The 23,786-nt window shown below is 34.5% G+C and overlaps 1 long non-coding RNA gene across 1 annotated transcript; it reads right to left on the reverse strand.

The window, feature by feature from the left end:
* Positions 1 to 938: 938 nt before the first annotated feature.
* Positions 939 to 8,276, reverse strand: LOC127474589 (uncharacterized). Its single transcript, XR_007905904.1, has 3 exons — positions 8,051 to 8,276; positions 7,841 to 7,934; positions 939 to 1,073 (listed from the first exon to the last, which is right to left on the reverse strand). It is a non-coding gene; the product is annotated as an uncharacterized LOC127474589 (long non-coding RNA).
* Positions 8,277 to 23,786: the final 15,510 nt, after the last annotated feature.

Below are 23,786 nucleotides of genomic sequence, written 5' to 3' on the forward strand. Positions count from 1 at the left end.
TCAGCTGGTTGATGCTTTAAAATATCTCACACTGTCATTCTGTAAAGTGTTTCAAATTGTTTTTTAAACTCAGAATTTTTTTGCATGCTATTTCTTTATCTGTAAAAGAAAAAATAATATTACTACAAGTTTCAGTTTTTATGGGTAATAAATACAGATATAAACAGCATTGTCAAGTGAAGAAAATAATTCTAAGTAATTTTAAAGTATAATAGTTACATTTAGCTGATATATCTAGAGAATTGCATCAATTGAATTAGTCACCATTCAGGTTCAATTTAATTGCCAATAATTTATTTTGAAAGTAGGAGACCTACAATATTGAATATTTATTTCTTTTCAGACTGAATTATATTCAAATACAACATATAAAACTCTAAAGAATCCTTATTTCAAGTACAAATTTGATGTTTCTCTCTTCCATAGCTAAAATTTGCATTGGATTACAGACTATGAAGAACTAGGGCTTAAAAAAGACACTAAATATTTAAAGACTTACCATAGGTGTTTCAGGTCAAATATCTGGAACACATTCATAAAAATCCAAACATTACATAGAAATATGACAATTCAGTAGAAATTCTACTGAGGGAGAAATTCAGGTTTTTAATTTTTTTTTTTTCTTCGAAACAACTTCTCCTCTCTGTATTTAATATATTATTTATGAAAATCTTAAAATTTGAAACCAAATGCTTCTCTTTATCTATATGAGTTATTTTAAAAAGATATAGAAGTAAATTTCAAATATTTAGCTAAGTATACAAATTTATGCTAATTTGGACCATCATTATACTTCAAAATACCAGTAGAACAGAAATTCTAAATTTTAAGATAACTATATTATGACAGTATTTGGCAACAGCTCTTCATCTAAAATAAATTTGACATTATTTAAAGGGAATAAAACAAGACTCAAGTAAGCAAGTAGGCAAGAAACCTTACCTGAAGTAAGGTAATCGGACTTATTCTGATTACAATTGGTACAAATAGCATATTCAATTTCCACCAAATACTTGCCTTCATCTGATATCTCTCCTACACTATCACACAATTTCCATGTAGACTTAGAGGTCCTGACCAAAAGAAGAAGAACGCTCTAATTTATAATAGACAATAAAAAACTGTATGGGAAGAGATCATAAGATCTAGGTACAGTGCAGCTTCTTATTTTAGCTATATTCTTTGCATTTTAAATAATATTGGTTTGTTGAGGTCATTATGTTTACAGATTCTGGTCTTCACTATGGTCCAGTTTGATGGTCATACTCCCATTTACATTTTTCTTTGATTTTTACTTTTGTCAGTGTCTCACTCCTTTGCTATTCGAGACGTGAAACTGTGATTTCAAAAATATGCACCACTGCCACTAAGATTATTTAAAAATATTTTGATTAATGTTTTCCTTTGCCTCAAAGGAGGCTTTCAACTAATTTTAGTACCACCCTAATCTCAAAGTACAGCAGCTCTAATTTACTACATATTACTGTGTTTAAATCCAAAATGAAAGCAAAGTGACAAGCTCAGTCAAAAAGAAAACTATCCTTAACCTTCAGAATATTTCTTCTGTTGTGGAGAATTCTATATCACTTAAATGCCAATCTTATCAAAGTCATTGCTTGTTCAGAAACAGCGACATTTTGATAACTGGTTTTAAAAATAGTATGGTATAAGGGAACACAGCTAAATACTTTAATGGTCCTAGGCTCTCCAAGAGTTTTGTGCTTCCAAAAGTTCATTGCTGACATATAAACTTTATGTTGTGCAATGTGCTTGTAGACGGGGAAAAGATGGGCTTGCCAACGAGGCAAGCTGAGGAAAGTAAAGGCAAAAGACAATAATACTTTGAAAATAGTTGTTCCTTGCCTTTTTTTACCCTCCATCCCAAGCTTACTATTTGCAATAAACCTACTTCTTCATTTCTAGAACTTTATGATCGTAAAGTTTTCTGATAAAGGTAACTACTGTACCTTAATGATTCAATACAATATCCTATCTCACACTAGGCAGTTCAGTTATTTTACAATAATAGGTGTGTTTAGTTCAATTTTGTCAGGATATTTTGAAGTCCACAATGAACTAAGGAAAGTAAGGAAATAAAAGTTAAAACTTTGGTCTTAAACCCATGACTTTTCAGACAAATGAAACTGACTTTTTCAGTTTCTGTAGACTTGTGTCATAAGCAATCTGAATATGTGTTTTTTAGACAGAGGGAAAATAGTTTGGAGACACATAAAAAGATGACCTGCATTATGCCTGGCTACCCGAAGGAAACAACTTATCATTTTGTTAAACCAATGAGATATGTAGGAAATATAAGAGATTTCCTAACAGTTTATTTACACAAGAAACAAGAAACGCTTTCCTTTTTAAATGAAAGAATTTGGTCACCCTCTTATTCTGCACTACTAAAGATAACTTTAAGTGGATTTCAGTTTCAGATTGCTGAAAATGTATTAATACATGCTGTGTTAGAGTAAAATTGCTTAGTCATTCAAAATCAAATAATAATGGATCATGAACTCAACCTTTTCACCTAAATTTGCAGAAGTTTTCTACCTAGACTTTCATATCTGTGTTACTTCCATCTTTCTCAGAGGGCAAAATGAAAGACAGTCTTGACATAAAGACAGTAACCTAGGAGACATCAGTGTGCACAATGAACTTTTACTGGCTCTATGAAACTGGGTGAATCTTGTATGATCAAGTCCAAAAATCAAATTTTATTTTGAAGTGAAAGAAGGGATTCATAGCCCTCTGTCAAGTTAACAAAATCAAACATACTGGCTAAAGGATTGCTTGCAACCCTTTATAATGCTGAGGACAGGGGAATAAATCATTCACTTCCCTACAGTTTAAGTGCCAGCCCACCTTCAAGACTAAACACAAATTTGTAATTAAATACCTAATGTCATTCCTTTCAGTCCAGGGAGACTCGTGTTAAATGTTTTATTCCTCCATGCAGATTGGAAGCCATATCTCCCAAAAGAGTCTTTTAATCATCAGGAAGATGAGCTGAGGGATCCTCAATCTGCCTACTTGGTATTGTTCCAGTTTGCCTAAGAAAATATTGATTTAATTGCACTTACTAAAGCACTCATCCTCATCCAGTTCCTTCTTCCACTAATAATTTGCTTATTTATGTTGGAAAGGGAAAGCTATGCTTCCCTTCACCTCTGCATGTGAACTCACCAGTTATATAATCAGTTTCTCATGGTCTTTGGCTGAATCAATATTTAATTACTCTGTGTAAGTGAAATAAGTTCAACTATTAGTAGTTACTAGCAGCTATAAGTACTTAGTTTTTTGGGTTTCTCAGCTAAAAATCAAAAATCACAGAGTGAAAATGGAAAAGAACAAGATATTCTGTATCCTGAAAATGCTGTTTAGTTGTTACCTGAAAGACTTTCATGGCACCATCCTTGGTTTAATTTTGCTCTCTCTGTGACCTAATCTGCACAGTGTTCTTGGTGGATGTTTTGCTTAAGCTCTACAGATAAGTACTTAGTGTCCTTGTCAAAGTACTGAATGCTAACAAGACTGAAACAGTTTTAGACATGACCAGTAGGTCTCTAGGCACCTAAGGAAATGAAAGTTGGAAATTTAAATCCCAATAAACTTCAGTTACCTTAAGCCTTAGCATGAATCTTTGGCATGTGAATAGGAATTTAAATTCCTGAAGTTATAGTATTTTATGGTCTAGTACTTATATTATCTATGAAGTTCTTCAATTCTAAGGAGTTCTTTAAAAACGACAGAGCAGAATTTCTCCGGTGTATAAGTATTTTGCAAATAAATGTATTGAATCTCACAAAATTTAAGGATCAGCTATGAGGCAACAGACCAAAATACCAACTCATTTAAATGATATATACTATGATATAGCAGAGTTTATTCAGTGGTATTACAGAATGTTTTACCTTTGCCAGCAAAAACAGTCATGCAATGACAACACCTTTACAGTTATAGCTAGAAATGTTTCCTCATATTCATGGGCTTTGCAGACATTAACTAATATATAATCAACAGTGGCATAATATGACCATATAGGAAATGGGATAAAGTTTGGAAATAGAGTTGCACTTAGATTTTCCTTTTTGAAGTTACTCAGTAGTTAATGCTTTACTTCAGTGTAATATGAAAATATTTCCAAGATGGTAGGATTCACAAATCTAGAGTAGTCACTGGGTCTCACAAAAAGCAAGTGGTATTCAGTCTGTTCTAACGGAAAAAAATAGGAAAATGCAGCATATCTGCATTAGTCAAGGGCATACTGAAAATGAGAAGATAATACCAGGAACAGGAAACAGAACCTTTGCTTCAAACTCAAAATTAGGAGTGGGGTACACCCATGTCCCAAGAGGAGGTGGCTGTCAGAGGGTAGAGATGGGCATGGGAGTTCTGCTACAGGTTTTGGTTATGCTAAAAAGTTGCACGTTTGTTTGCTTAGCTTTGCAAATGAGCCTTAATCTGAGCTGGTGAAAAACATCTTGACCAGATGAAAGATGTTCATCCTAACTGTCCTCAGTGTTGATGTCTTGCAATACCATGAATACTGACAACAGCTAATAAAGAAAATAACTAGTAGGTGACTGTTAAACAGAATGGGCTTATTGCTTGACACTTCACCATCTTCATTAGAGCAGATTTACGCTAACTACAGAGACAACATCACTAGATTTATAGACCTAAAGTAATAAAAGGCAAAGTTGCTCTTTACTCAACAGAAGCCTCATTGTGGAGATTTATATTAGAAAGTCACTTCATCATCTTCTGATTAATAATTAATTAACGGCATGGGCTCATTCAATTATTCCTTTCTAATATTTTCACCCTATTTCCTTTTCCACCAAAAATGCAATTCATTACAAAATACTGCCAAAGGTGATTGATGTAACTGAAGACAAATCTCTTAAATATAAAATTCTTGTTCAGAAAAAAGATGCCAAGTTTCATACCCACAAACTGATGACTAATAATGACCAAAAAATTGCTAATACTTACTGTCTTAAAACAATACTTGACCATCCACTATTGCTTCCTGAGGGCAAAAATTTGGGATACATTTTTACAGAGATGAATGATTTTATTACAAGCAATATCATCTGTAGTTACATACGTTGAACTCGTAATAGGAATAGCAGGATGAAACAAAGGATAAGAATATTTTGTCTGAATATTGAGACAAACTTCCGAACAGTGAAATCTATTATACTCTGCAGTCATTTCCTGGAGCATATTATGTTTGTATTTATTTTACTCTCACTGCCCCACAAGTCATGCTGATTTCAAGACCAAAGCACTTCGTGGAGTTTGAATTTAAACCCAGATGATTGAAAAAGCAAACAATACATTTCAAGCTAACCTCTCTGTGATTGCTTCTGTTTACTTTTTTTTTTTCTTTGTACAACACCCACTTACCAGGAATTCTAAAGCTCTGAATAAAAATTATGTCTGCCTGCTGTGAAAACAAATTACTCTTTATTTTTTAACTCCATTTGCAAAATATTATTCCAGATGTTATAGTATTGTCAGATGTAAGACAACATGACACTTCTACAGTCTCTTTTCAAAACAGATTTTGACATAAGGGAATTCTCCACATACTCTGTTGTGTCACTTCATTGATTATTTTTTTTAAAAAGTCTTAAACACATTTGGGAAGGAAGGAGGTCAGATAATAATACTGCAGTACTAGTTGTTCAGATATATTTTTCCTGATAGTTTGGAACTGATGACACAGGGCATTAGAGAGTCTTTCACGATCCCCAAAGTTATCTTTTTTGAGCCAATTAAGAAGAAAAGATACATTAAAAAATATATTGTTTGATCTGGGGAGGGAAGCTTCACCAGTGGTAATCAGTGGTGATTTCTTGGATTTGTTGCCTACATGAGGCAACATACATGTATATTACATGTACCTATAACTGGATTTACAAGAAAAGCTGCAGTAAATTTCTCATTGCTTTGCACTTACTTGGTCAACCCTCATCCTGACAGATGGTGATGAGCAATTCAGCAGCATCCCTAGTCATTATGAGGAATACCAATTTTGTTGGTTAATGTCACACAAAGCAGTGTGTGACCACTCATAACTCTTTACAGCCATCTGTTCCTGCTCAGTATAAGTAGATTATTTTGGTATGGACTATGTTTTTTATATACCAAATACTTTATTGCATCCAGTCACCCAGAGGAAGATGGGTATGAATAGGACACAATTAATGATGAATTTGTATAAATAATACTACATATTTATTCTTCACAGATTCTTCAGAGGAAAACTAGACATTTTAAATTCATAGAAGTACTGGTAATAAAGAGGTTTTTACATAAAATGCCAAGGGACTTGAAGATAATGGTAAAATATTTTTATTGAAGAATACAGATGAAGCATTAGAGTTATATGATACATTGCATCTCTTCCCATGCTATTCCTCCGTGTCTGAGATTCGTAACTTATATTCATGCCATGATTTTTAATGTACAATATACTGATGCTTCTATGTCTTTAACGAAGCAGCTGTAGAAGCAGGCTCATATGAGTCAGATGGTCAATACCAGAGCCCTATCCCTGACAGTGGCCAGCAGGACATGCTGCGTGAAGATCAGGTAGCAAAGAGTGATCTCCCCCTCGCTCCAGAATTTTCTCTGAACATTCTGTGACGTGTGGCTCAGAAAACCCTTGGGTCAGAAATGAAAGAGACATTGATTTTATTGTTCTCCATCATACTTTCTATCCATCAACTTCATCCTAGCCTGAACAATCCTAGTCATTCCTTCTAGAGAGGTAGGTTGTGGAATTTTGAGAAGTATATTTTGTCTTTTGATGATTTCTTCATCCTTTTATATCTTTGCTGTATTTCTTTCAATCCCCTTTCTAAAATTTCTCTTGTTATAATCCAAAGTTTTGTTTGAATGCAGAGTAACACACAAGATTTGTCTTTGGTTAAATGAGAAAGAGAACTCTCAAACCATGAGCTTAGTTGCATGCACTATGTTTAGTTCATATCCCTTCTCTTTGAGACAAAAGTTCTGCAAAACCCTAGGATTAAAAATTATTTATTCAGTTAGTAGTTGTCATCACTAAATAATTACCTCTAGAATACTTTTCATCTATAAGTCCTTACACAACGATGGTATTTTACATGCTACTTTCTCGTGCTAATTACAAATGCAAATAAAAATTTTAGCATATGTTAATGTTTTATTTTTCTCTATTAGAAACATAGAACTGCCATATATTGTAAAATTATTGGGAATTATTAATCTTCAAAGCTGACATTATTATATGATAATTGTTTTGTTATTTTCAACCTGAATTAAGGATATGATATAATTTATCAAGATAAAGATGCTCAAAGCACTGCTGGAGAAAGCAGCTGTGTATACTTCCTGATTTTTGAACAGTTGAATTATCTCAGCCAATAGTATATTAAAAGTCTTTTATTATGAGGAGTTCCTGTGACTTAACTGACCTATTACTTCATTTTGATTGTTTGTGAAATAAAGATTTAGAGGCTTAAAATACTTAATCTCCATTATGTGTAATTTCTAAAATGCTAGTTGCACATTTAGTACACCAATAAGAAGTTTCCATTTAAAATGAAGTCCACATCCATGCTGGTGTTAAAAAACCAGACCAATATGTCATTCAGTGCAAAGATAAAATGTGAATATTTTTCTTCCCCAAATACGGAACTATAGCCTGAAACTTTGCATAAACTGCTAAGGGATTCCCTTGTGCCTTCCTGCCAGTGAGGATAAAAAACATCCAACACCACACTCTTCTTCATAACCAAAATTATACATTTTAAATATAGGATTTTTCAATATGACTCACCTTTTCCACACAGAAATTTCTGTTTGCTCAGGAATTCTTCTTAACATGTCACTAGTTTCTCAAAATTTTCAATCTCCTGCTGAGACTAAAAGAACTGTTGACCATTTAAAAAAACATATGTCAAAGAAAGCCGAGTCTAGACAACTGACTGAAGTTTAATACAGAATACAGTCTGTTGGCCAAAAGGATCTGGGAAAAGAGAGTACTTACAAGTGAGGTGTCATATTCAACAAAGTTTTTCTATTGTCTACATGAGTAGGAAGAGAATGAGTATGTCTAAGGAAAATAGAAAAAGAAATTTCCTGTAGATGTTATTTTGATGTAAAATTAGGTCCCTGTTTATTACAGCCAAAAGAGTGGGGTTTTTTAATAACTGGAATACAGTTGTACCTAAGAGAATTTGTGGCAGGAAGAACGTGACAAGGAATCACGGGAGTTGTAGTTCTCTGGGTTCTCACGCATGCTCAATCAATACTTGATTGTCATTGGCTGAAAGATCATGTGACATGTTTAAGCGCTGTATTTAAACATAAGAAAACTACAACTCCCATGATTCCTTGTCACATTCTTCCTGCCACAGGAATTCTCTCTTTTTATTGTTTATTCTGCCTTGAATTGTTTCCTCCATGAAAATCATCTTGTAGTATGATCGCCACTTTGGATTATAATGGAGAGATAAGGGATATCCTGGATAAGAAGAAATTAATTACATTAAAAATCAGAGTGGACAAGAGTTATGGATGTTCTACTTCAAAAACGCTAAAATCTGTAACATACTTCTTATAGGCAATGCATTTAGTATAGATAAAAATATTTCTAATACTACTGAAACCAAATATCTCTTGGAATAGTGGAAACTTGTGAACTACCTTAACTTTCCAAATACCTCTGAAGCTGAAGTTACAATAATATTATCTGGAACGTACACTCAGACTTAAGTGGAGAGGTGATGGAAATCACACAGAAGCATTCTAGTACTTATTAATGTTAAAATTGTGTTAGGATTAAGCCATACACACACAAGAAAAGAATGGAAAAAATACTCTGACACAGAAAGCAACATTTTACAGGTCAGAGAGTAATCAAATAAGATACAAATTACCAGGAGTCAAACAGAGCTAGATCCAGCAAAGCAAATTATCCAAGAACAGAGCAGAGTATATGCAGTGGTTGAACTTTCCACTTTCCATACTTTGAAAGTAGTTGTTTTCACCAAATAACTTGCATTTACAATTTGATCAATTCTAAAACATGCTGGGAATTTTTTGCTTGTTTTGGGGGTGTAGGGATTCTTTTTTCAAGTTCTGTGATGATATATTCCTCCTTCTTTGCTTGTGCTTGGGTGAAGATGACATGTAGGAAGAAAAAATAAACGGCTCAACTTCCAGGAGCAAGGCTGTGCAGCTAGGACTTTGGTATCTGTGAAATAATGTGTGTATATAAAATGCCATTAAAGGGAGCTATGGTACTCAGGACTTTAGACACATTGGCCTACCCTAAGCGAAACATTCTACCTGCTAATCCCCTTTTTCCTCAGTTCCCATCTCCAATGCACAGAATTGATTTGGTGGTGCATGTTAGTGCAACTTTCTTCTTGGACCAGACCTTTCCCAATGCTTTGGAGATTCAATCATGACATGACAGCATGGGGACTGCCAGGAGATGGGTGGCGTCTTCACCGTGATAGAGATCCAGGTCCTCACGTGCCTGAAGATTTTTGTTTGAAGTTCTCTTTGTTATTTCCTATTCAACCATTTCTATTATGAAATTTGGAAGATAACATGACATAAAAGATGAAATTGTAAGTGATAGTTCACCATGAAATGTTACCTGAAAACCAAGAAATGAAATGGTCTTCTGCAAAATCAATTTTATGGAAACAGTGCCTTTCGGTATATAAAGAAATATGTTTTTAAGAGCTTTAAAATATCAAACTTTCACGTTTGTCAAACTTCACAAAGTCTGGGGTTGGTTCAAAGCTCCATTTAGCTGCCATGTATTTTTCCCTTTTATTTCCTTTTCCATCATTTTTGATTACCAAGATTTGATGAATTGTTATCACAAAAACATAAGAACTGGCCACTTGAATCAGCTTGCTTTTCTGTCAAGAATGTCTCAGCAGTAGCTTTCATTCCTTCTTTGAAAGATTTCTTTTCAAGTCAAATGGAAAGCATTATTTTATAAAGAAGTACCTTACTGCTTTATAGCTCAATTTTCCAATGCTTCTGGAGAGAGACAGACTTAAGAGTTGAAGGCACTTGGGACACTGCAGGAGGCACTTTGCACAGCAGAGAACTGAATCATTAAATACAGTACTTTTTTAGTGCACATACAAAAAATATTGGCTTTGAGCTCTGTTTTGTGCATCTGTACAATGTTCCATTTCCTGGTAATATTTTTACAAGTGCTGTACCTGCTATACTGTAATTGAGTGTTATCGGGTTGATTTTTAACCTGCTTCTGTAAGTATCATAGAAGACCTAAGATTGCAAAATATAATGTTAAATATGCTACTTAAAGTGATTTCATAAGAATAGGAATTATTCTTTTGTCTGTTAAGGACTGTCTATTTGAGATAGAGTGAATAATGTTTATTTGTTTCTGTGTTTTCCAATACATCTGTAAAGTTTGTTACATTGTTATCATCATCATTGCTATTATTATTTGGATCAGAACAAATAGTAAAGAGGAGCAGAAATGTCATGCACTCAGGTCAGCTGCAATTCTGGCATATAGGTAAAATAACATAGCAAAATGAGGTGAAATTAAAAAGAGTGGGGTATTTCCTCAGGTGGGAAAGTTATATCAAGACTACCTGAGGTGTTAGGAATAGAAATTAGTGAAATGAGAGTTTCAAAGGCTATGAACAAAGAGGGAAAAGGTGCTTTCTAAGGAAGGTAATTGTAGAAACCCTGCTTGGTGCTGGGTGCATTGCACAGTCTTAGGTAGAGCAATAGACAATGGCAGAAGATAAAAAGAGAGAAGCCAGGGCCTGGTGAGCAGTGGACCCGAAAGCCTCAACCACAGAAGCAGAGAGGACCTGGGGAGGGAAGGATGATGGAGGCAGGGAAACCCTTAAAAAAAACACAGGCATTTTCCCACCAACGTTTATCTGATACCGGGAAACCTATGCGTGCTCTGTTTAACTATTTGGGTGCCCATAAGCATCACATTTTTGCTTGCAGCCTCCTTTACATGCCAACTCACATTTCCCAGACACATGTAGCATTGGTGCTTATGGTACACTGAAAGTTTTGTTCTCTGATATGAAACCTAAATTTATCGGCTTAGAAACCTTAATTTTTGATATTTTGATGCCTTTGAAAGGAAGGGAAGAAAGATTGTCATAACTGAGAACATGGTCAGGGAGATCCTTAACAGAAGAGAAGATGCAGAAAATAATGTACTGAAAGGAAAAGAAATAAGAGAAACAACTAGAAATAGAAGCAACTAGAAATAAAAACAAGAGAGTATAAAAGTGATTGAATGAACCAATGAATTCGATTATGCAGCAAAACACTACCAAAAGGACTATATGGATTTATATACCAGATAGGCTACTTCAAAATCAGATTTTTTTTAAAATTAAAAATTATAGATTAGATTAAATGATAAATAAATTATACATTTTATTTTGTAATAAAAGACAAAAATTTTGGACTTCATATAAGAGAGGTATTTAAAAATATATTTCAGGGGACAAAATATAAATATTTTAGTAGAAAAAAAGGAAAGTTTAACTTTGATTTAAGAAGACTTTCAAAATAGATCGTAAAATTATTTAAAACTACTGCGGTTTCATTTTAATTTATAAAAAAATTGCTTTTAAAATAACCTCATCTTAATACGGTTTTGTTCCCATTTCATATTTATGTTGTTTCAGAAAAGTCGTACTTGCATTTTTTCTATTTTATTTTTTAATTTTGCAGTGGTTAAAGCTGGTTTCTATTCTGGACATAAACTTTTTTTAACATTCTTTTTGATTCAGTTTCTTTTTGAAACCATCCCTTGTTTGATATCACAATATAATATACTGGAGAAGAAAATTAGGCAAGTGCTCATGAGGTTATGAGCAACAAAGCTTACATTATTTTTAAATTATCAAATAAAGTGAAATAGGAAACTTAAACTTCTCTTTTATTACTTCTTTTCTTCGGCTTCCCATTTCCTGGGAGAACATGTGAAGATACCATACAGTTATTGAGATAAACTGAGTGTGGCTGAGAAGTGAAGATATTCAAGAGAAACAGTGCAAGACCAGCTGTTTTAGTATGTCAGGTACAATAACAGCACATGCTCCAAATGTAAAGGAAATTGCTTAACCCTGCTTAGAGCAAGTGTGTGCAGATACACCTCTGGGTGTGTCTGGAAGTGGCTGAGTATATCATACTCAGTAATATATTTTGTGGAAATTGAGACATCCAGTCAAGGAGGCTATGATGCAGAATCTCTATTACTGTGTTTCTTATCTGCTGACTGCCAAACAGAGGTTTTCAAAACTTTATTTTTGCTTTCTTTATATCATGCATTGCTCTCATGAGGGTTTCATCAACTAGAATCCATAGAAAGCCATTTCTTATTCAATAAAACCCATAAATAATATTGGATGAGAACAATACAGTATAAGTTAAAAGAGAATTCTTAGTTGAACATAGTATAAAGAGTTTTGAATTTTTACCTTCCTAGGTATTTCAACATTTGTTCATACGACATCAAGTTACAGCTGCAATTATACATTATACAAAACACAAGGACCACTTGGGAGAATAAAAATAAACACAAAATACAATTGAAATAGACCTACTGAGTAACTGCATTTTAGGTGAACAAAAATCAGAAAGGAATGATTCCTTTCTTCAGCCATAATTCTTCATTCTCAGCTCTTATTTGGGACTCTGTTAACACCAGAGAAAAAACTTGTAAATGTAATTTAATCTTTCACCCTTTGGTTCTTTTTTCTTCTTTTCATGGGATTTAATTCATGACTGAAGAAATCAGTGTCAGCAATTAAACAGAATACCATATTCAAACATATAACCTCTTCTTAAAACAAATGAGGTGATTCAATTGGTTTAATTTATTCCATAAATTTGATTTTTTTTGGCAATATAACAAAATATATGACATACTTCATTCAATTGAATTATGTTCCATTAGATAATTAAGTGAATATAATTCAATAATAACATGACAGAATAAAGACAAATATTGAAAAGGGATGAGCTTTTACTTTGCCAGTTTTGTGAAGAGGTGAAATTTCATATGACAAAGAATGTAGTTTGTATTAGGTAAAATTGTCTTTTTTGTATTTTCAGCTTAATATAGGGAGGAAAAGACATTTAAAGACATATTTTATATGAGTTTTACAGATTGATTTGAGCTAGAGAGAGCAATAAGAAAGAACGTCTCAACATATGATGTCCCATAGGCACATATAGTGCCATAATCTCACTATATCTGTTTATGGTCAGAAGCCTAATGTCACTAAGGTGAATACTGTCTGCTTCTTAAAGAATTGCTTCTAGCAGAAAAATTGCTTCTCTCCGTTGTCCTGTATTTACAAGTTCAGTAGCTCCATTTCAACAAATATATCAACTTAGTTTCCTAGGTTTATACTGGAACATGATGGAGATAACAGGGCTCTCAAAGCTGTAGCAATGATCAGCAGAAAATGTCAATGTGCTCACAGTATTGCTGTGATTTTTCAGACCTTCCTGATTTTCCAGACTCACCTCACCTCTCAGAATCTTTAGGCTGTAATACTGGAGTGAAAGTCTCTAAGAAATACCTTTGCTAGATTTTTCCATTTCAGTTTCTGGTGCTATCACTTTTTTTCACAGGTAACACTGAAACAAGTTTTTCAAAACGATTCTTAGTGTTTCTTATTTCTGGAAACTAAACTGAAAAAGCTGGAATCACTTCTGAACTTTTACCAAAAAAATGAAGCTTTTACTCCAGTATTAGAAATGGTCAAAGGTTTGATGATCCTTTTTCTCTGCATACTCATAAAATTACTACTTCTTATTACAGGCTCTTAAAAACAATAACTGTTAAAAGAAACTACCCACATCTCTTCTACAAACAAAATAGGGCTGGGTTTTTTTGTGGGATTTGTGGGGTTTGTTTGTTTGTTTGTTTTTTCATTTTTGTTTGGTTGGTTTTTTTCTGGTAAACTGGTGATTCAGAAAGCTGACAAGGAAATATGAATTCCAAATCAACCATACAATGACAAAGCAAGCAGACTTCACACATCACCATAACATGTGAATGCAAGGGCCTACATCTTTTTGTTTCAGTTCTATCATCTTAAATGCTTATTTCATTATTCAACTCAAATGATCAGAATATCAAAGACTGCAATTTTTGAACATTTCCCACCAAGCAGAATTTATTCCTTCTATTTCCTGGTGTCAAGCAGGTTTCAGTCTCATGCTGAGCAGATGCTTTACTAATGTTTTGCACAGTGGTTAATCAAATATTTATGCAGCACACAAAGGAAATATACTTACATTTCACTGCAGATGATTGAATAAGTTCTATACCATTTCCCAATGAATAGGCACGTCCAAACACTTTCAATTATTCATGTTCTAATTTGTAAATATTGCCAGGAGTTCTTCTTATCTGGCAATGGCTGCTAGTCCTGCAGCTGAGGAGAAAGAATGAAATAATTCCTTCCATGAACAGCAGATATATGATAAAGAATAATTCTGTTCTTTCAATATGCAGGTTCAGTGCCAGCTCCTAATTTAGAAATTAATGCTAATCCATAAATATAAAAAATTTTTCTTACCTTCATTATAGCTGAAACATTCTGCTACTTCGTATACTCTTGTGCTCTGAAATGGTGGTTTAATCTTAAATAAGATGGAAAAAACTTAGGAAAGTAATTTTGCAAATCAGTAATGTATGCAATACCTTACTTCTGCTCTCTAAAATGGGGATAAAAGCATTTTGAAGAATTTGAAATTGACAGATAGGAAAATCAAGGTCCTGATCTGACAGAACCCTTGTTTAGGCGGTCCTTACTGATACAAACTGTTTCATTTAAATTCTGCTGGATTAGGCAATAATACATAATGTACACATTAGTACTTTTTAGTTGAATTCTTCTTGTTGTGACAGGCAGAATGCTTGATTTGATTCCTAGGTAATGAATTAAACATTAATTTTAATTCTATAAATAATTAAGATAAATGTGCACTTAACTGATACAGAGTGTTATGTGTATAAGCAAAAAATATATATATATATATATATATAAAAGGAAGAAAGTATTACTTCTTAAATCTGAGTTGGCACCCAGCTAGGAGGAACTACAAACCTGCATGATCAAAAAAAAGAAGAAATTCATTAAGGAGAAACACCGGGTTTTACATACAGATAGGAATAATCAGGTCCAACATTATAGATTGAGAATTATACATCTGGGCAACAAAACTGCAAAAGTAGGTCTGGAGATGAAAACGGATCCAAAGTGATCATGCTCAATGCTTCAGAATAGAAAATATTCAGAAAAATCTTATGAAGTGTTTTGATGTACATATGTATCATCATTACTTGTAGCAATGATGTATTCCTGATATAATGTATAATATAATGATATTGCTACAGTATACAAAAAAACTTGTAATACAATAATTACTCAATCCACAGACTCGAATCACCCATACATTATCATTTATCTAATCATTCCTTCACAGAAACTGTAATTATAGTTACTGTATGAAAATTTAAAAAAAAATTGTTGCTATGCCTGAGACCTTCATCTTGCATTTCAAAGCGTATCATTTTACACATTCTTTTATCACTTTACATAGATGAGGTTCATCAAACTGGAAGTAGATGCTCATCAGTTTCATGATAACTACAATAGTCATAATATTTTCTCACAGTTCTGAAAAGATGGAAAAATTTTAAAATAGTTTTACTACGGTTGGAATATTTGCTGAAGAATATGACATGACAGTCCTCATCATGATTAACTTGCTTTCAGTTATATGTCAGAGTTCTGATACAAAAAAATTAAAATAGGTAACCGTGAAAGAATATGAAAAGTCTGTGTGAAAACATCTACATTTAAGTCAGTAAGGGAGGGGAAGAGAGAAAAATAGCAACATGACATATGAGTTAGTTTTTCAGTCAAATGATATTTCCTATTGTAAAAAGTCCTGTACCTTAGGAATCTTGTCTTACATAGCGAGGTCATTTCTCTTTTTAAAATTCTTTTTCTTAGCTATTCTACATAAATAAAACTACTGTTGTGATAAAGAAAGTGTAGCTTTTATCAAGTGTTATCACAAGGATTTGTGACTGATGGGAGGCAAACATCGATCTGGACTTTGCTTATTCTGCTTATGATGGCATTAAAAGCACTTTAGTGGGTAGACAGTTTAAATTTTTGTTCTGACTTCTGTGCCTAATCATTCAAACGTGGCAAATATATCCAAGCATCCTTTTTTTCTAAAGATGTATAAGTTTAAGAAAATCATTTAAGGAGTCAGCCCAGCTACAACATCATAAGAACAAGACTAATAGATTTTATTTCTATATACGATTGTCTATATATGATTGTTTCTGGTTATTATTTATCAACGTGTATGTGCAAAATGATGATGTTTCCTTCTTTTCTTTTACAGCTGTGAATTTAGATGTTTCCTTGCGGATTATATGGCATTCCCTGTAGCAAATGGACAACAGTCCTATGGACTTACTACACATTTTGTCAATTTTCAACAAAAAAATCTACATTAATTCTGAGCTATATTTGGAAACTGGCCATAGTTTTCTCATTAAATAAATCTTCAATGAAAAATAAGTTTTGGGTTACACGACTGAGATATTAATCAGAAATTTTCAATTTGATTGTTCTCCTATCAATGGGAGATAATGACACTCTCTACTAAACCTAAATACCTGTAGTGCAGGCGCAGACAAACTAGCTAACTAAATAACTAAAGTCTTCCTCTTACTTTTCTGTGGAAGTGGACAAATGTTAAAACCACCCATTGAAACTTTTTTTTCACTTTGTATAGTGGCATATGCACAAACACTTCTGTCAGCACAGCTAGTAATAATGTGTAATTAAAATCAAATCCTCAGGGCTTTGTATATAACTCTGCTATTCATGCCTTTTTCTCTCTTCAGTTTGAGTGTCATATAATATACACATTCCTCTAACACTACCCTTGACCTATGAATCCTCTTCAAGAAATACAAGTGTTGTTATAATGAGCCCTTTATGTTGCTATTCTCTTTCCATAGAATTTCTGATTGAGCAGTGGAAAGATTTTTTGGGTCACAATATTGAAAATCAACTTTTTAGTAGAATATAATTAATCTTTAACACTTGGTTTTCTTTTTAATTTTTCTGATTAGCTGCTAATGTTGTGTTTGGTGAATGCTTGTGTTTGCGTGGGACAGAGGCTCTCTAAGGCTCTCAGCCTACAACATCATAGACACTTAAATCAGCAACAAGCACTATTTTAGATAGACCTTCCCATTTTGTCTCAGAGGTGTAGAAAAAGCTTTTTAAAGGATTAAAGCATCATATATTATTTGACCCATGTATGGAAGCCCAATGTGGTATGTTAGCATATCCATGAACTCTCTAACCAACAATTCAGTATTTCTTTAATCAAATGTCACAACTTCCTTGATTTATTCTGACCCTGTGCCTTATTTTTTCCCAATCCTTTCAACTGTATCTATGCAGGCTCTGACATCCACTCCTTCCCCAGCCACAAACCCAATTAACGTTTCTTGACATGTTTTAGCTGTCTGTTCTGATTTCTACCACAGTCAGTTAAGTTGTCTAAAGAGATGTGTTCTTCCCAGTGTGTCATCTAGAACAGTGACAGTTTTGTTTTCCTCAGCTCTTCTGCCTTTGACTTCTATCATTATGGACTTAGAATCTGGGATCCCTTTTCAGTTCCTCTGCATGTTCTGGTAGCACTGAGCAGTGCATTGATCCCTCTCCTCCCCTTCACAACAAACTCCTTCCTCAGCGAACATGTTTCCATTAAGTATAAATCTGGCATAAGGAAGAGTTGATGTTTTCCAAAAAGAACCAGATTTACAGAAAAAAAAGACTGGGATCCTGGTGCATGCAGCCCAGTAGGTAAAGAGAAGTTGTGCAGAATTAAGCTTATTCATGGATAGCAGTTCATCACAATTTTGTAGTATAAATTTAGAATTAATGTAGCCTTTACCTGATTTCTTACTTTGCAACCACCTCTGAAAAGGTCTGATTTCTTCCTGAATAATGTCAGTAACATTTACACTGACATGGGTAATGAAAATAAACTTATCTCTGATGTGACCATTTTACAATTGTACAGTTTTGATCTTGCATGACTCCAGAGATCTTTCTGCAGCAACATCTCAAAACTTTGCAATTTTCTCAGTAGTTCAAGTCAAAGTTATTCAACTGGGCCATATCAATTTGGCCTTTGAACCTTTGGTTGCAAGCACCGAAAACTCTGTGAAGGGGGGAAGATTAGATGGAGAAGGGGTTCTAGTAAGCTTCTAGTCTCTTAAATGACAAAATAAGATAATCTATGACTTTGAAATCCTTTCAGTGTGGCTCACAACTGGATTGAATACCTCAACCAGGAGTGGACAGGTAAAACTGGAGTCTCATAATTTTATTTTAAATTGCCTCTGCAAATCTTTTATACACCTAATTTAAAATCTTTGCTCCATACACTTCCACCCTCTTTTGCCTCAGAGAATTAACGTGATAGACCTCTGAAAGCAATTCATTAATGATTGAAAAGTCTCTAGAGGCCAGAAGTTGAAAGGCTGAAATTTTTATTTGTATAGTGAAGAAATCGAGGTAAGTAATACACATTTCTAGAGACTACTGTACATTTGCCATTAGATTTTATTTACTTTGGAAAGGAAATGCCTTTCTTCTAAATATGTTCAAAATATAGTAGGGAAATATTAGTAGCTCTTGTTTCTGAACTTTGAAATATGGTTTCTCTTTTTGTCTGAAACGCAAAATATTTTTCTAATGTGTGTTTGAATGAGAAAGAGGAGTAGAGGGATGTAATATGTAGCCCAGTACAGTTCTCATTCTCTGAATGTTGGCGAAGCATTGCTACTCTGTGTGAGTGCGTATGTGGGCACGTGAATAAATCACTTGCTCAGATGAAAAGTTTACATTAGCAGCAGTTGTGCCAACTCACACGGCCAGGAAAATCAGAGACTGACACAAAAAATGGCAAATATATTGCAGCATAAAAGGTCACTTCAAGAATTTCTGACAGCCTGGAACATTAGAAGGTCAAAAATCAACAGCACATTGTCCTGTTTGATTAGATTGTGCTACTACACTCTCTCTATGGACTCTTATTATCTAAAATAATTGCATGCTCTTTTGAAATCAGACAGTCATTCAAAGACAGTATTTCCCATTTTATTGAGAAATGAATCAAGTGTAGCAAACAGCTCATTTTATTCCAGAAGTCCTTTTAACATGCAAATAGTAGAGTCTTTCAGTGAATACACTTCTGTTTGTTCCATTAAAGATAATGTAGGAACAACTGATAATTGCCCAGTTTAGCAACTGTGTGCCTAAAGCTTGACTGTATATGTAATAATAAAAGATCTAATAAAACACTTATTTTCTAACTTTCTACATATTTTGTCCATGTGTAAACCAGTAACAGAATCTCTGCTGATTACTGATGTATCGAACTCCCCATCCTATCATTTATAAAACCTAGAAAACTGTGGGGTTTTTTCCTACTTGTCTTGTTTTGGAAAACCTCAAAACATTTTATGAGAAAAGACTCTGAACAGATTGACTGGGAAAAGCCTTTTGGATCATCACTGCAAGAGATGAAGATACAGAATATATTTTCCCAGTTCACCCCAATAATCTATAAACAAAAAAAACTTTCAAAACCATAGAGATATCTAAAAGTACAAACAACTCTTTAAAGTAAGGTTTTCTTTGAATCCGTTTTCTCATCCTTATTTTACCAGTCTGTTCTATTTCACAACATGCAGACCCTGCACCACAGAGACCTCTATAAATACATCTTACTGTCTCCACAGAAACACTGTGAGATCCATAATCTTATGGATATCGGCGTCAAAAGACCCACAAGTCATGAACTTGAACAAATTTTAAAACAAGTTTTAGCAGCATCATGACATCAACACAGTACATGGGATTATATTAGTAAGGAATATTGAAAGCTTTGCCATGAGTTTTAACTGTATTTCTTAATATTTGAAAATATGTGAATCTGGAACAGAATTGTAAAAGATATCAAGAATAAATGAAGAAAGTATTTTCTGCAAAAGGCACATGAATGATACTTCAAACATTTAAAAGCAAAACACTGAATTTGTGTGAATTTGTAAAGAGTTTTCCTTCTTAGGGTATGTCATAGTAGCTCTGAATAGGTTTATAGAGTTATCTTAAAGTAACTTATATGTATAGTAATTTCAGCCATTGATAGATATTGTGAGTTAAATTTTGGATTCAGAGGTTAGACATATTTCAGTGTAGTTCATTGGTTAATGTCATTTTTATTAGAGAGGAAATATTTGACTTCTTTTGTACAAGGAGGACATTTAGGAAGCAGAAACATATTTTTAAGCTGTAAAACCAATGAGACTTTTAAAAACACTACTTAGCTGCAGAAACTCTGATCCAGTCACTGGGAGTCAGGAAAGATCATCTTGATTCTCTGGTATTGTTTGCAAAATTTAAAGAAAAATTTAAAGAAAAATCCAGCAAAACTTTTAATGTAATTCAGGTTATTGTCATTTCTTTCTTAAAGAATAGAATCTAGATTTATAGAAAATGAATGGTAGAGGATAAACATTTGCCACCCTAGTGTGCCAGGTGCAGTAACTGACTATTGTATATTCCACTCCTAATCTGTAACCATGCCATCTAAAAAGTCATCTGCTGAGATGGAAACCTCTCAGTGGTCTGGATCTTGTTCCAAATCCCCCAGTGTTTATTTTTGACTTAAAAGACAGGGATGAAATCAGTGGATCTAACTTTGCACCTGAGGCAGTAGCAGAAAGTTGTCTCAGGTTCAGGTCATTGCTACAGACAAGTTTTAAATGCAATAAACAGGTTCCTGGTTTTATAAAAGGAGATTTTATTCTTGCAGAATAAGCCAGAGTTGTCACCTCTTTTGCTTTGTGATTTGTTCTTTCTGAAAGGAATTAATTAAAATGTTGAGATAAATAAATCCTAGTTTTCTCTTGAGGCTTTCTCTTTTTGGCATTTGAATCTCTAACCTCTCTGTTGCTACAGACTTAAAATAAAACCCAAACCTTTTATTTCTGAAGGAAAAGTTTATGCAGAAAACTAGTTTTAACTTTCTCTTCTGATTCCTGTGACAATAGTCTCATCTCTATCAAGCAGAACTGCCTGCCAGAAAATTTCTCAGATGTCAAGAGTCACAGTACAAATATTAGTGAATTTAAGTTTTCTGTAGACAGTGGAGCTCAGAATAATTTTGTGCTCTTTCAATTAGGTAATGCATAATAGGTTTGTTTGCTCTTATCCTCAATTATTCTTTTTGGCTTCTGTGTGTAAGCCAAAAACTTGGAATGCATCTAGCTGAGGAAAAGACAATATGAAAGTAATGTAAAAGTTTGGTTTATACTACTTTATAGAATTAAAACTTACTATAACTCATGGTTGTGCCTTATATCTACAAGGAAACTTTGTTAAAATATACTAGCTAGCATCTACTGGCCATTTTTAAAGGCTTTCACTCTTTCCTGCTGTTTGGAAGAGGCCTGCTGTGTTCTTCTGTCAAAAGTAATGATAGGCTTGTTCTCTGCTAAGACGTATAAATAAAATATGTAAAATAATAAAAAAAAATCCCTTAGGAAGTATTCTATAATATTCTGCAATATTACTTGTCTTGAGATAATTTGGAAGGGTGGAGACCTTGGGGAGAAGTCTCCTCCTTCAGGTTCAATACCCCTGGTTTCTCCAGTACAGAGAGAAAGACCAAATATGCCCAGATGTAAGTGAAAAAATAACTCTTTATCAAGAAAAATGCCAATAACAATACTGATGAAACTGGGTTACACCAACTGAGGAGGAGAAACTTCCCAGGCCCTGCCCACTGGACCAAATTGAGATGGCAACTGGCCTCCCACACCTGGAAAAACACACGTAACCATAGTATAGAGACAAGATGGCCATCCTTCCACATGGTTTGCCTTCCCCACACCTGGAAAACCTGGCAGGAATTGTTGGAGAGTCATCCCCAGCAGAAAACAGTGGATAGATGGGATTCAATACTGTCAGATGCTTGTGTAGCACTGCAGTGAGACTGCAGTGCTGGCATAGGCAGTCAGAGCAGGGCTGCAGACCCCCCAGGCGACTGCTAGGACCCGCAAGACACCCGTTGGATCCAATGATGAGACTTGATTGTTTCAATTTTGATGTTCATCAATCCAAGTGTAGTCCTGTCAAATTGGTGGTCACAGTCCAGATCCATTGAGGTGGTGGTGGAAGTCCTGGGTAGTAAGGAGAGTCCTGTGTGGTGAGGGAAGAAAACCCAGCATTGAGTGAAATCTGAGTGTTGTTTTTATTTGTCTTATGCTAGTTAGGAACGTCCCTGGTACCTCCCCTGGGATAGGGAGTTCTACATCAGATGGCATAATACTGGAACATGGGAACATTTCAGGAGCCTTTGACAAGTTCTAAGATGTTACAACTGCCTGTTACATCAGCACAGGTGGATCCATTATGGCTCACCAGCAGAGAAGAATATCTTCAGGCCATGTGTGAATTGTCCTAGTGCTTCCCCAGAGCGGAATTATCACAGCTGAGTCATTTGTGTAAGGACAAAGAAACACTACCCTACCTAGCAAGATTTTCCTCTTTCCTTATCTTGTTTAATACCCAGTTTGTAGCCTGAGGTGTTGGATGTGCACACGCTTTGCACCTGGGTGGCCACTCTGTAGGTTGTTACAAAACACAATGCTGATTGAGCCATGAGCACCAATAGTCCAGTCTCCAACAGCACCTGTGCTATCCCTGCAGGTGGTCCAATGTTTTAGTCATTAATTACTAGCATTCAGTCTCTTTAAAGACGACAAAACACAAAAAAGCCGAAAAGGCATATTTGAAGAAAAGAGAAGAGAAAAGAAAAGGTGGATACCAGACCTTTTGTATAACCCAGGACACTACTATATCCCCTAAATAAAGACCAGAATAAACTGGACACAAGAGGTAGGATACATTTAACTTAACTTTAGAGGTTTTGTAACCAAGATGAGGTCCTTTCTCAATTGGGAGAGGACTGAATGTTTTTGAAGAGTGAGTCATCAGAACTCTTTTAGACATCCACTTTAGGGTGAGAGTCATTGTGCCCTGGCAGTGGCTATTTCTATCTATGAAGGAAGTGTAAAATGACTCTTTCAGTGCAGATGATTATCACCAATAGGTGACCACATTTCTTTGATGAATCCTATATACGACTGTACATCCCATACATCCATTTGCTGGAAGACTTTGGTTAAGGTCAGAGTGCACTATAGCTATATATTACTACCAAGAAACTGTGCACCTCAGGATATTTAAATCTCTGACTACACAGATATCAAGCAGTAAGGAAGGCACTGGATCTGGACCTTATTCATAGTGATTCTGTACCCTAGTCCCTACACCAATACTTCCTGTTGGAGGATGAATGTAGCAGCAGTTCACATCTGTAGGCAGCCAGATGAAATTGAGCTACCTGCAATTCAAATTACCTTAGCAATGTAATTATCAGGACAGGTGGGGTAACCATGTGATGTTGCTGCAAAACAAGATGGCTGTACCAGGCATGATGTGCTCCTCACTGGCTGAGAGTCCTCCAAACCCAGTTATCTGACTGTCATCTCGGGCTGGAGTCTTAATGCTGAATTGCATCCATCAAGTGTGTATGCAAGCCAAGTATTTACA

The sequence above is a fragment of the Manacus candei genome, unplaced genomic scaffold, assembly GCF_025592945.1.
Source record: "Manacus candei isolate 608988 ecotype Guabito, Panama unplaced genomic scaffold, ASM2559294v1 h1tg000043l, whole genome shotgun sequence".
Taxonomy (NCBI): Eukaryota; Metazoa; Chordata; class Aves; order Passeriformes; family Pipridae; genus Manacus; species Manacus candei.